We start from the raw sequence: 14,149 nt of genomic DNA, 5'->3' as shown, positions 1-14,149 counted from the left end.
TCCATCATGACAACTTAAGTGCTTTCTGTAGGCTTCGTGGACCCGGGATGAAGAAGCAGCAGCATCTTAAAGAAGTGCTTTCCCTTTTTATCCTACCCCGTTGTTTGTAAAATATTTAATATTTTGCTTTTATTAAAGCGCCCGGCGCTTTCTGTGCAGGCGGGCGGTTTCCTTAGCTTCGTTGTCACGGTCGGAACAATCTGTGCCCATCTTATTTGTGTCGTTGCTCTTGCGCAGTTATTGTCATCATGTGACCAATGCGTCTTGATTTAATTTAGCCAAAATGTGACGTATCTATAGGAACAAAATGCATTATACACATTGTCTTTTACACACACACCTTCAGAACCGCTTGTCCCATACAGGGTCACGGAGCCTACCCAGTAACACAGGGCATAAGGCCAGAGGGGGAGGGGACACACCCAGGACGGGACACCAGTCCTTCGCAAGGCACCCCAAGCGGGACTCGAACCCCAGACCCACCGGAGAACAGGACTGTGGTTCAACCCACCGCGCCACCGCACCCCTTTTCTCTTTTAGGTTAGGGATTAAATGTGTCATAAATATTTTCAAAGTTTGTTATGCAGACTCATTTCACTCATGATCTCTTGAGTTCATGTAAGGCGTAAATGTTCATGCACTATAACTTTAAGATCATACCTGGATAAACCTTTACGCAGCTACTCCTGTAATGTAATGTAAATATGTATATGTATCTTATATTAAAAAAAAAAAAAAAACTTGGACGGTAATCAGGAATTGTGGATATTCTGATGAAGTTTTATGCAGCTACTTGTGTGATGAACATTGGTTCATATGGTGGAAAGTAACTAACTAACTGTACTTAAGAATCACACATCTGCATCGATATCTTTTACTTGAGACTTATATGTCTGCAGCTATGTCTACTCTTAATGTAATGCATAAATTGTACTTTTGCTGAGATGTATGCCATTTTAGACAAAAGCATCTGCTAAATGAATAAATGTAATGTAATGTAAATATCTCTCTCCTAATGTAATGAAAACATTGTATTTTATATGAGATTTAAATGTCTTTGGAGAAAAGTGTCTGCTAAATGAATACATGTAAATGTACTGTATTCTATAGTATAGTTTTCCATTCATTTAGCTGACATTTTTCTACAAAATTGCTGACAACGTTAAGCTGTTTACAGTTATTTACCCATTTTTACAGTTGGGTAATTCTTACTGGAGCAATTAGAGTAAATTCCATGCTCAAGGGTCTGACAGCTGGAGGTGGGATTCAAACTTGCTACCTTTGGGTGCAAAGGCAGCAGCTCTTAACACTGCACTCCCAGCTGTTCCAGCTGTTTTATTGACATACTAGTCACATCTGTTCTGAGATACGTATTTTGAATGGTTATACATCAGAATACAAATATTGCATTTTATGTCGGTTATGCGGTTATCAAAAGTGAAGAAATTACATACAGCTTGTAATGTTTGTATGGAAATTGTGCAAGTCTTCAAACTGCAAAGAGAATGTGGGGGGGGGGGGCTGTTTAATGAAACTCTTGCTCAGATTAGATTGAGCATAATTTAGCAGCAGGACCTCTTCCTTGACTCAAAGGCCAAGGATATTAATATTAATTACCTCTGTGGATTGCTTGATCTCAGCTGATGAAGGTCCATGTGTACAGAGTGATTGCTGTTTTATTTGGACTTGCTCCTGTGATCTTGGCTAAGGGCTGGAGCTGCGTACTGTGGGGGCAGCAGCCTATTACATGCAAAGTGCTCCATCTTGTATCCCCTGAAGGCAAAGGCAGTCTGCTTTGCTCCTGCTGGGAAGGGGAGGGGTAACAGCCCTGGATTTAAATCTGTTTGTTAAACACGGAGATCAGCTGCCTTTTCGTTCTGCTTTTGCACACCAAATCCAGCTGCTAGAATACTCCGCTCAGCGATACGTCGCGTGGAGTCGAAGCTCCAATTTCGTGTCACCCTTCCTTTCAGCGGGGGAGCCAGCCTCAAAACCCGACGCTGAAAAAAAGCCGAAGGTAGAAATTCGGTAGAACTTCAGTCGCTCTGCGTTCTGTTTGCTTTGGAGCGCTCCGTTACAGGAATCGCAGGTCAGGAAGAGGAAGTTTATCCGTTTCTTTGGCGTGTCTGAGCTGGCCTATTCCTTTCGTTGGCCCTTGTGCAGAAATGCAATCTATTCCATATGTTTGCTTGAAAATAAAAAAAAAAAAAAAAAATGGTCAGGAAATCCTGAAAAAGAGTCTGAAAAGGACACATTGACCTTAGAATAACCATATGTGTCCATTATTACTGAATGAGTGGCTTGTAAGTGGGCATATATTGATTCAGCATCTGTTCATATTCAAACCGCCCTTTTTTCTATGTATGAGCCTTGTACAGTGTCCATGTTTCTCCTCTAATGTAAACCAGTATCCACATCTATTTCCAGATCAGTAAGATGTACAGTGGGCCTGTTCTTTAGTGGTGAGAATTACTATATATGTTAATTATGGCTTCTCCATTTGACCCAAATGCCACAGTTAAAATGAAGTATTATATATGTATATAAAAGAAGTGTTTCACTCCTTGTATAAATGCATGAAATGAATACTTACTGAAATGTGCTTTAGTTGAGAGAGAGAATCTGAAACCAGGATCTATCTCATCTGGCTCTTTAATTGCATGGCCTTTCTTTCTGCAGGACAGATGAATTACCCATTAGCCTTTGGGCAGCACATTTAGAATGTCCCTTTCTGCCTTGTCATCGGAAAGACATCGTGCCTCCAACTTCAGGGTTGGGGGGGGTGGGGTGGGTATGGGGAGGTCATGGCCAGATCCCCAGCCTCCATCACAGATGAGCCCCCCCATCTCCAGAGCAACAAAATCTAATCCTGTTCCAACAAAGCACAAGCTGGACCATAAAATGATCTGATTGGATGATTTCACGCCCTCCGTTTTACTGAGAATGTTTGGGGGCAGCGCTCGGTGCTCCTCTGTGAGGGCCGTGCGGTGTGAACTGACAAGAGGGTAGGTGGGGGCAGCTGGGGGGATGCGATGGTGCGGATCCACCCTGTCCCACTACGGGCAATGTAAACTGTCACCTCCTTGGGGAAGGTGTTCCATGCTTCGCTGGACTCCTTTTCCACAAAAGAGAAAGGGGTGAAGCTCAGGACGAGGCCATCTCGTCCCCATGTTGCTCAAGGGGTGAAGCTCAGGACGAGGGCATCCCGTCCCCATGTTGCTCATCATGCAGGAATTTGAACGCAAGAGTAAAATCAAAATTGTCGCTGAATTTGAGCTCCATTATCTTTCGGGAAAGTCGCTTAACGTGGTCGAAAAGCTGGAAGAATGAATTCAGCGGTTTGGATGTTGGATCTATTGAGGATCAGGGGACTGGGGGTCACAAAGTAATGAAGGACCTGTTGATGCGCTTGTTCTGTTTTTGTGTTTGGGGTGGAGAATGTTGAATTAAATTGGGGATGTGATTTTGTAGATGTGGGCGGCTAGTGGAATCGTGCTTGGAGCGGCTGCTTTTGGCTCTGGAGTTTGCCGGTTCAGTCCCCGCCTCCGGCTGTAATGCCCTTGAGCAAGGTGCTTGCCTTGCCATTGCTCCAGTACCTTCGCCCAAGTGTGTGTCTGCGTATGTAGTTGTGGTACTGCGCTGGACTGGCATCCCCTCCTGGGCGTGTCCCTCCCAGCTCTTCAGCCTTGCTCCCAATGTCTCCGGGATAGGCTCCGGCTCACTGCGACCCCACTCAGGACAAGCAGTTGTTGAAATTGGTTGGTTTGTAAATGTCAATTTCTGCAGGAAAAAAAAAAAAAATCTAATTCACCTATTCAACGGCAACACACACACACACACATACACACACACTTTCTGACCCGCCTGTCCCATACGGTGTCGCGGGGAGCCGGAGCCTAACCCGGCAGCACGGGGTGTAAGGCTGGAGGGGGAGGGGACGCACCTAGGATGGGACACCAGTCCGTCACAAGGCACCCCAAGCGAGACTCAAACCCCAGACCCACTGGAGAGCAGGATCCGGTCCAACCCACTGCGCTACCGCACCCCCCCCCCTCAATGGCAACAGCAAAACAAAAAAATCCATGGTGGTACTGCTGCTTTGGTGTTTTCTGTGGCGTGTCTCATACACGCACGCACGCACGCACGCACACAGTCTGAAACTGCTTGTCCCGAGCGGGGTGGCGGTGAACCGGAGCCTAACCCGGCAACACAGGATGCAAGGCTGGAGGGGGAGGGGACGCACCCAGGATGGGACGCCAGTCCATCGCAAGGCACCCCAAGCAAAACCCGAACCCCAGACTCGTCAGAGAGCAGGACCCAGCCAAAACCGCTGCGCCACCACACCCCATGATGTGTCATATTCCAGCCCTAATCCTCGAACGTCAATGCATGGATATACTCGGCTGTTTTCTTCGCAGTCTCGGAGAGATGAGACTCCTCTGGAATCCTTTCCTTTGGTTCACTTAATAAGAGACCGAGGAAGGGTTGCATTTTCAGGGCCGGAGGGGAGAACTGAATCATTCATGCAGAGGTAGGAAATGAAGAGGTGAGCATTTGACAGCAGCCATTTTTGTCCTTTCTCTGAGTGTAAAGAATTCCCTGGGAGCCGACGTTTAGCCACGTTCGTTACCGAATGTAGCTCCGGAAAGTTTTGGTAATTATCTATTAGTCATTTGCGGAAGGGCAGGCATGCTCCGGCTTTGGAAGGTAAGAATGAACTGAGAAATAAAAAAAATGTTTCAGGGGACCCTCCCGTTTATTAAAATTTGGAGATACCAATCATGTAGTACATAGAGCGGATAAGAGATGCAGGTTTGGTGAACATGTCTCTGCTGCATTATGGATTGCGGGAGAGAGTAGACAGGCCTCCAAAGAGTGGTGATGGGAATTCTGTTTCATTCGTCTTTCCCGGTGTGTCTGATAGAGGCTGTGATTGAACTGCCACCCAAAACCAGACTGATAAAAAGAGAGGGTTGCTATGAAGGTGTTGCAACACACAATACCCTTTTCCCCACTCCCTTTTTTTTTTTTTCAGCGGGTGTTGGGGTGGGGGTGACGTTGACTAATGGCTCTGTGTGCAGGTTGTCTCAGGGCTTTAGAAGAGGATGTCGACGAGCAGAGTGGCTGGGGATCAGGTGTCTGTCGGTGATCATCAGACCACCTAACCCACCCTACATCATGCCCATTATCCCAGTCCTTATCATCTTCATGACCCCACCTAACCCAGTCTGTATTATCTCCATTAGCCCATCTAACCCAGTCTGTATCATCTCTGTTACCTCAGCTAACCCAGTCTGCATCATCCGTATTACCCCACGGAACACAAGTCTCTACCGTATCCATTAGTCCAGTCAGTATCATTTCTGCTCTTCTACCTAATAGTGTCTACAGCTTCCCTGTAAACTCACCTAACCCTGTCTGCGTAGCTTCTGTAACCTTGTCTAATTCAGCCTCTATCACCTCCATTAGCTCAACTGAGCCAATTTAGATCATCTCTTTTATTCCAGATGTGAAAGTCTGTGTCATCAGCGTTACACTGCCCAACTCAGTCTAGATCATCTCTGCTGCTTCTCCTAACCATGGTCTATATTGCCACCTTTACTCCAGCTGTCCTACTCTATCAAGTCCATAACTGGACTGGCCTCGCTAGGGAGATGCGGGGGGGTGCGGACCGCACTGGGTGACACCGTCGGAGGGGGTGACGTCAAAATGACTGTCTAAAATTTGTGAGCAGCGTTTCAGCAGAAATGTATTATTTTTTATACAAGTATCCCTGCAGGTAGTTATAAGAAGAGAAACATTTTTCGTTATAAAGCCCAGCTGACATGTATCAATATACCTACAAGAGTAAAACTCGAAGCTAATTTACTTTTTGAACTTTTTAATGCTCTCCGCTCAGAGCTCTCATTGTTACCCAATTACAGCGACGCTTCGGATCACGTGATTTCGTCTCCACGCGCTACGAGCTCGCGCTCGGGTTTTCGTCGCTGCTGCTGTTTTCGTAGTCGCTGATTTTCTCAAATTCTCTTGTGTTTTGGCTAAAATGTTGTGGTAATTAGTATAACATTAAAATAACGAATTTTAATGTAGTTCTTAAATGTTTTTACGTTGAATCCTATGGTTTTCTTACCGAATTTTCACTTTAACCACATGTAAATGCAAATACATTTTGGCTGTGTGTATGATATTGTGATTTAAGGTGTGATTTTAATGTTGCTAGTTGTTTATGTCACTACTTTTGCCATTACATTCAGTGATATAGGGGAATTACAATTTACCATTAGTAACATTAGTACAAGAAATATTACTAAGGATTCTGTATGGTCTGGTACAGGAGGAGGTCCATGGGGGGGTGTGACACCATGAGTTACCGCGCTGGGTGACACCAACCCTAGTGACGCCACTTCATAACTGCTCATAACTTGCTCCATATCTCCGTAAATCTAATTTACCCATTCTATTTCTTTCCTGTTTCCTCGCCAAACCTGTTGTATTTGATCATAGTTATTCATGCTGAGGCTTAATGAGAGAGGGGTGATAATGAACCGATAGGCTTTTTCAAAAATAAAGTTGGTCTGCAGATGTTTGGCAATGCAATGAGAGTCAGTTATTTTAGTTTTATGTGGTTTGGAGAAAATTCAAATTCCTCACTTGTACATTGTGAAACAGTGTTGAACTGCATTAATTTTTTTGCTTAAATTCCGAATGTGTTCTGTTGAACCTGAGAAATTGACCTTTGTTTAAAGCCTAGACATCAGCAGGACAGTCACTGTTGGCTGCCATCCATAAGCAATTACTTTAAATAAACTCTCTAAATAGACTGACTGGTTGGAAAAGAATGGTTTACGGAATTATTTTCCCATTTAGCACCTTATGTAAACAACGATAAAAGGAAATTGAGCATTATACGTTTTGACATGTAGTCTACCCCTTGAATGATTAATAAATTTCATAATTGAGGTTTACGGTGTGCAGAAAATGGTAAACACCAAAGAAAAATGTGGTCACCAATTTAGGCAAATTTTCATGTTTAATCTTAATGAATCTTCTCAGGTAGCCTGCCTCCGGCTGAGTCTTTTGCGTGACATTCCAGCTGTCGAATGCAAGCACGTTGCCAAGTTATTGGAAAAGAACTAAAAACCAATGAGACCCAGATACGTATTAAACACGGTATTTATCACATCCAACTCAGAACCCCCAGTGTGGGTTATCCCTGCTGGATTGATAGGGTGAATCACAGATTTTTACCATGACACCTTTGTCTTGACTCTGAAAGACATGAGAACATTACATTAGAACAAATTTTCAAAATGTGTTGATCACACTATCGGGGGCGGGGTGGCGCAGTGGATTGGACCGGGCCCTCCTCTCCGGTGGGGTCTGGGGTTCGAGTCCCACTTGGGGTGCCTTGCGGCGGACTGGCGTCCTGTCCTGGGTGTGTCCCCTCCCCCTCCGGCCTTATGCTCTGTGTTGCCGGGTAGGCTCCGTGACCCCATATGGGACAAGTGGTTCTGAAAATGTGTGTGTGTGTGTGTTGATCACACTTTGCAAGGTACTGGCTCTACATTAGTGTGTGAGTGAGTGTATGATTGTGTCCCAAGCAGGCTGTACTCTGCCTTACTCTTTATGTTTCAAGAGACTGCTTCCAGCGGTTCATGAAAACAAATGGTTGCATGGAGAGTTTCCCGTTTTAGACATCTTAACTCATTACCATAAACTACGTATAACCATGAAGTAGCAATGGTGGAGTGAAAAAGATGTTTTCTTTTCTAAAGACAAGTAGGGCAAACATGGTGACAGGGGACTGATTTTGGGACTTGAATTTGTTCGGTGCCATCATGGCTCATGGTTTTGCTGTGAAGTGTGATGGAAGACAGGCTTTTCTTATACAGGTGGACCCCGATTTACGATGGTTTGGCTTACGATTTTTCGACTTTACAATGGTGAGCTGGGGGTGGGCAGGGGCTCGATGGTGCAGTGGGTTGGACCGGGTCCTGCTCTCTGGGGGGTCTGGGGTTCAAGTCCCACTTGGGATGCCTTGTGATGGACTGGCATCCCGTCCTGGGTGCGTCCCTTTCGCTCTGTGTTGCCGAGTTAGGCTCCGGCTCCGCACGACCCCATATGGGACAAGCAGTTTCAGATTGTGTGTGTGTGTGTGTGTGTGAGGGTGAGCTGGCGATAGACATTCAGTAGAAACTGTACTTTGAATTTTGATTTTTTTTCCCGAGCAAGCAATACATAGAGCAATACTCTGTGATCCGCATCTCCCAGTCTGTCACACAGGGGTGTGTATTAAGTTCATTTTCGACTTGTGATGGGTTTTATGGAACATAACCCCATCATAAATCGGGGATCACCTGTACATGCTGAAACAAACAAGCACAAAGAACGACAGAAACTAGAGGAGAAATTCCTCACATTTTAATCTTTTTTAAAATTCTTTTTATTTTCATACATCACAGAAAAACACGGTGACTTTGGCTGGTGACAGAGCAGGTTTGCCGTGGTATTTTACACCATCTGAGCTACGTTAACCGGGATTGTGCCAGCAGACAAGACTGTCACATCATACTCATCGTTGATTCGGCGTCAAATGTTTTGGCTATATATGTGAGCCAGTGTACAGCAAAATCTCGCAGAATCATCTCGGTGGGAGTTCGCGGTCCTTCGGGGACGCGAGCTCGGCTTGGATTCTCCACGCGAGCGTGCGAGCACGCGTGTGTCCTGTGGTTCATGCCGTATGACAGGAAGCAAGGGGTCTGTTAAGGTGAATCACTTACCCGTTCTCTCTAAGAGCTTTCCCACAACCCCTCTCCTGTCGCCCCCACAGTAACAAGGGCATTCTGGTAAAGAGTTTCTGAGAATCACATTTGCTTCCCGCTGCTTTACCGCGCATGGAAGGGGAGGGGGGCAGAAAGGGCAGCGCATCCAACAATCTCACCCGCCTTGTAATGGGAGATGATAAATAACACATTCTTGTACAGCTCTCAGACCCACACGTCACTGTAAAGAAGAAAGTCCTGGTGAAGAATGAGAGTCAGAACGAATACGAATTTTGGGAATGAGTTAAAGGGACGGCGATTAAATATCAGCAATTCATTCCTTGAAGTACGTTTGTGCTTAATCAGTGGTCGAGCGGAGAAGGGTCCATTCCACGCTCGCCCCAGCGCAATCCAAGCGGCCGACTGCAAACTGTATTACCGTGCTCTAACGCAGCACGTTATTTAATTTGAGGTCAGCTTGTTTCTGTTAGGCTGGACTCTTCTATCATATCGCAGCTTGTCTGGTGTAGCAGAGGGCCGGTCGCTTTGACCGAAAGGTGGAAAAATGTCCTCTGCTGTTTTGTGATGCAGGTTGTCGAGCATAACAGGCTCTGGATGTGTCATGTTACGGTGGCAATTTATTTAAAAAATAATTTCTAGGCAATTTTTATGAGACGGATTAGGATCTCACCAGGCGGTTGCCCATAGCTTTTTTGCCTTTTGCCTAATTCCTGCAACTGAATAGGAGTACAATAAAATAAAAAAAAATTGTTAAATTCGGGTATTTGTATGAAACCTAGTAGAATATGTTCTCGGCACCAAGTGGTGTGTCTCTCTGGGAGGGGTCTGGGCTACGTATAGCCTACCTGCCAAGAAGGCAGGGTAAGGACGTGGCCAGTTTGGATAGGGCACAAAATGAACAAAATATGGCATCAGTGTGGACCAAAGAAAAAAAAAAAAAAGCAAACTCTCATTCAGGTTGCCTGTTGATGCAATGCCATCGTCGTATTGCTCTCTCGAGGTATACGTCGCTTTGGAGAAAAGCGTCTGCTGAATGGGTAAATGTAAAGGGATGCGGCGGAGTTGCAGAGACCTCTAAACGGGTTTCCACAGTGATTATGCACCACGGGACAGGGGCGGAGGTATGAATTTATCATCCGATTGTTGTTCTTAAGCTTGCATCCTATTTTCTTCTGGGTGCCGGTGATATACATCCCTATCTCGCCGGGCTCAGGCCCCCTTGGCGCTGTGTCGCTGTACTTCACACACCCCGGCACCCGCTCAGAAATAAACTGCTTTTCCATTAACAAGGGACTGCGGGGGGTCTATCCGAATCATCATTTGTCAGGTGACCCAGCGGGAGGGAGGGTAATAGTAATTGCAAGGTCGCCGTGAGCACCCGGTGATTTGAAGTGGATTCCTGTTATGAAGTGGAGCTCCTGACAGCCCATTAACGAATGGCAGAATGGTGGCGATAAGGAAGGAGGAAAGGGACGCGCTGTTCAAATGGCCACTAGCATTCGCAAATTAGAATATTTCCTCTTCCACGCCGTGGCCGTGATTGTCGTGATGTTAACGAACGTTAAGGGACGGAACTTGGAGGAATGCCTCTCAAGAAGTCGCTCATCAGTCTAGCATTACAAGGCTGAGCCGGGCGCGAGAAAGAAATTGCTGAATATTTCCAGATATAAAGTGCCGAGCGCAGAAAAGTACATTTCTCGTTATCCATGAGCCGCTCGCTATTTTTGGAGGCCAGACGTGGGTCGTTGGGTTCGAACCGCATTGATTTTGGTGTGACAGTGAGGCCCCTCACAGGTGCCCCCTCTGTGACCTCCGCTGTAGGCATCACACCTGACGCTCCTGCACCAGCTTGGCTCGAGGATTCTTACCATCATACGCAGGAGCGAACCAGGACTCGGGGGTTAATCCCAGCGTGAGCCTCAAAGACGTGGAGAGGGAAAGAGAGAGAGAGAACTTCGACAGCCTGCCCTCCAACCATGTCTGGAAAATAATGGATCCGACTTGATAGAGATGGAAGCACGTCAAAGTTCAGCCCCAAATCCCCGCTCATCCGACTGAGCAGAGGCCAGACTTGCAGCGGTGTGGATTTCAAAGGCGATGGGAGACTGGAAATTCCTCGCAGAATTGCGAAGTGCCTGTCCGACTCCGGCTGCACCAATTACAGTTGAGCACAATGAGACATTGATTTTGCAACACGCGGGGAGAAGTTATTTTTATTCTCTATTGATGGATAGTAGGTTTTACAGAAATTGTTCATTTAACATGGCAACGGATTTAACGCGACATGATGCTGCTGAATGAATATACATCTTGAGAAATGAAGTCAATTTGGTCTTGAAACAACATTTCTCTTGTGCCGCCTTATGAATTTCAGCTTGTTGCAGTAGATGCTTTCATTACAAACAATTTGCGTACGTGACCGATGCTACATTTTACTCATTTATGCAACTTGGCTTTGTTACCGAAAGACTCGAGTGTCTCGCCGAGGTGGGTAGCGGTAGCTTGTCCCTTTAGTTTCGAACCTGTGACCTCTCAGTTTCCAGCCCAGCTCCCACACCGCTACGCCACCTGCTTCGCGGTCACGCTCCTGCCCTTCTCCTCCTCGTGCGCAGATGGGATAGACAAGCCTGCTGGGAAACGGGTGTTTCCTCCGGAGCGCGGCGTCGAGGCCTGGGCTGCATCATGCTGCCCTTTTTATCAGATCACGCCGCACAACCGTGTGTTTTATAAGACATAAACTCCAAACAGCCTGGCACTAGGGGGACAAAGCATGTCTGGTAAATCTCCGCTTGGTTATATTGCGCGGGTCGGCTGCCAAACAGCAGCGCTGTCTCACAGGCCGTGGTAAAACCGGTCCTCCGATACCGCGTATTATCAGAAACTGCTTGCGATCTGCATACATTGTGTGACAGGATGTCTCGTTAAAGCCCGGTCCAAGTTATACAAACAGCGACACGGTCATCATCTGGCTCGTGTTTGACAGTTCAATTACGAGACGCGTAAATGTACACAGTGTCATTGACTCTCCTGGGGAAGCTGGGGCTTCTATCATGTCTGAGGAACGGCGGTCTAACAAATTTCGTGCATCTGCGTTTTTGTGTCAAGGGCGCGGATGTCGAGCCAAGGACAAGTGCGATTCAGTCAGGCCCTCGGGGCTGCGCGTTAATGGAGCAATCAAAAAAGCTTGAGATCTTCTCACCGCTGGAGCATTAAGGCTGTTTGAAAAACTTTGCGTGTATGTTTGAGTACCGTCGGAACGTCCGTAACGCGAACGTGAATGAATTTGCCCTTCGGTAATCCAATTTTCCAGCACGCCGCTCGGCCGGGCGATTCGTCTCGTGACAAATGACGAAGGGACACCTTTATCAACGAGACAGGTTAACCCTGGACCGCGAGACCGGCCGGGCACGGTCGTCCGGATCGTGCCGTAAATCCATCACCCGGCGTGCAGGTCCTTGGGCGTCCCATTCGCCGGACCATCGGTCTGTTGGAGATGGATGTGACGGAGCTGATTGAAAAGTACAAGTCAAGGTGCGCTGTGGAAGCATCTAGTTATTATGTACTTTAAGAAGGAATAATCCTCCGCTGCGTGTTTTATAATTCGGTATCCAGCTACTGTAACTAGCATGCGCATGGATATGCATAATTCTTTTTTACACCCAAAATAGCTCAGTTTCATGGTGTTAATGAAATGAGTTTTTGGTTTTTCTTTTTATTTTTTTTTTTACACCCCCAATTCCCATAGTCAGCAAGTTTTCTTAGTTTTCGTTTTTGTTAAGGAGGAGGTTTTTGCCGCACTGGAAACAGACATTTCTTTAAAAAAGAAGAAGGAAAACTTGGACGTTTCGAACAACACATTTCTTAATAATGAGGCAGCATTTTGATTATAAAAATGTATTTGCTGGATTCAGCATAGTGGTAAGGCATGCTCATGTGTGGACTAGGAAAACAAATTCCCATCATGCAGTGTATACAGTCATTATCCAGCTGATTTCCATTTTTTCCTTCACGGTGAAGCACGAGCCGATCAAAGTCCCACCGCAGAGCCCCCGTCTCCTCCCTTATGTGCGCTAGCGGACATTTCGTTAATGCTTTTCTCTGCACCTCTTGGCACAGAGCGCACAGGTAATCTATCTTCCTTTATGGCAATAAATGATCTAAATTTATTTCGGCTTGTCTAGAAAGCGTAGAATGCAGAAGCATCTAGTGTCTGCATTCAATGTGCCGTTTAAACGCTGGTGGAAATTAGATTACAGAACCTGCGTCTTGTCTCCCTGTTGCCAGGAACAGCTGTGAATGATGCTTAATACCCGATTACTTTATATTTTAAGACTCTCTTGAGAGCGAAGGACAAGTGGCGAGAGAGGGAATCGGTTACAGTAGTTTTGGAAAATTTTTCAACCTGCTGCAGTTTAGCTGGCAGGGCGCCAGGGGACTGAGTTGCCGAGGGTAACGAAAAATGCTCATTGATTCAAACAAGTCCCTCAAGGTACTCGCATTAATAACATTTAAATAATTGTGCCGGTCCTAGTCATCAAACTGCTGATGTTAACAGCCCAGTTGTGTTGTTTTTTTGATTTTGCCTCTATTGTGTGAATGTGTCGGCGAATGTCCTTGCTTGCCACTGCCATGCGATGGACTGGCGTCCCGTCCTGGGTGTCTCTCCTCCCCCTCCAGCCTTGCGCCCTGTGTTGCCGGGTTAGGCTCCGGCTCGCCGCAGCCCCGCTCGGGACAAGTGGTTTCAACCAGTGTGTGTGTGTGTGTGTGTGTGTGTGTGTGTGTGTGTGTGTGTGTCTGTTTCTGTATTCCGTTTGCAATTTATGTGTAATAACCAACAGATCTGCTCCCCAATACTGACAAGACCTGATCACTCAGTGCACCCCAACCACACTGCTACGCTCCTCCACGTCTGCTCGCTTGGCAGTCCCATATACAAGACGTCCAAAATCAAAAGCAAAAAGGTTTTCAGTTCTGGCTCCGATGTGGTGACATGACCTCCCCCCTCACTCAGAACTGCTGAATCTCTGAATCTGCTCAATGCTTTAAGAAGGGTCTAAAAACTCAGCTCTTTCAGACTTGCTTCTTCCCGACCTCTAGCGCTGGATAAACACGTACATCTTTGTTATGCTTAAAGATGTTTTAATAACAATTAATTTAATAATGAAAAAGCCATATGCAGGTACTTGTGTAATGTACACTGATTCATATGGTGGTTTGTGACAAATGGACCGCACTCAAGAATCACGTGTAACTCCTGTTGATGTAACACCCAATTTGCATTGTTCTCTGAGACATGCGTTGCTTTGGAGAAAAGCATCTGCTAAATGAATAAATGTGCATATTATTTATTCCCCGCTGTCCGCAAG

General features: G+C 46.1%; 1 protein-coding gene across 2 annotated transcripts in view; it reads left to right on the top strand.

The window, feature by feature from the left end:
* epha5 (EPH receptor A5) overlaps window positions 1–14,149 on the top strand; it is a 65,874-nt gene that overhangs the window by 25,780 nt on the left and 25,945 nt on the right. The gene's annotated exons all lie outside the window — the stretch shown is intronic.

Source organism: Scleropages formosus, chromosome 6 (assembly GCF_900964775.1).
Source record: "Scleropages formosus chromosome 6, fSclFor1.1, whole genome shotgun sequence".
NCBI lineage: Eukaryota > Metazoa > Chordata > Actinopteri > Osteoglossiformes > Osteoglossidae > Scleropages > Scleropages formosus.
This window is presented reverse-complemented; position numbering and strand designations above follow the sequence as displayed.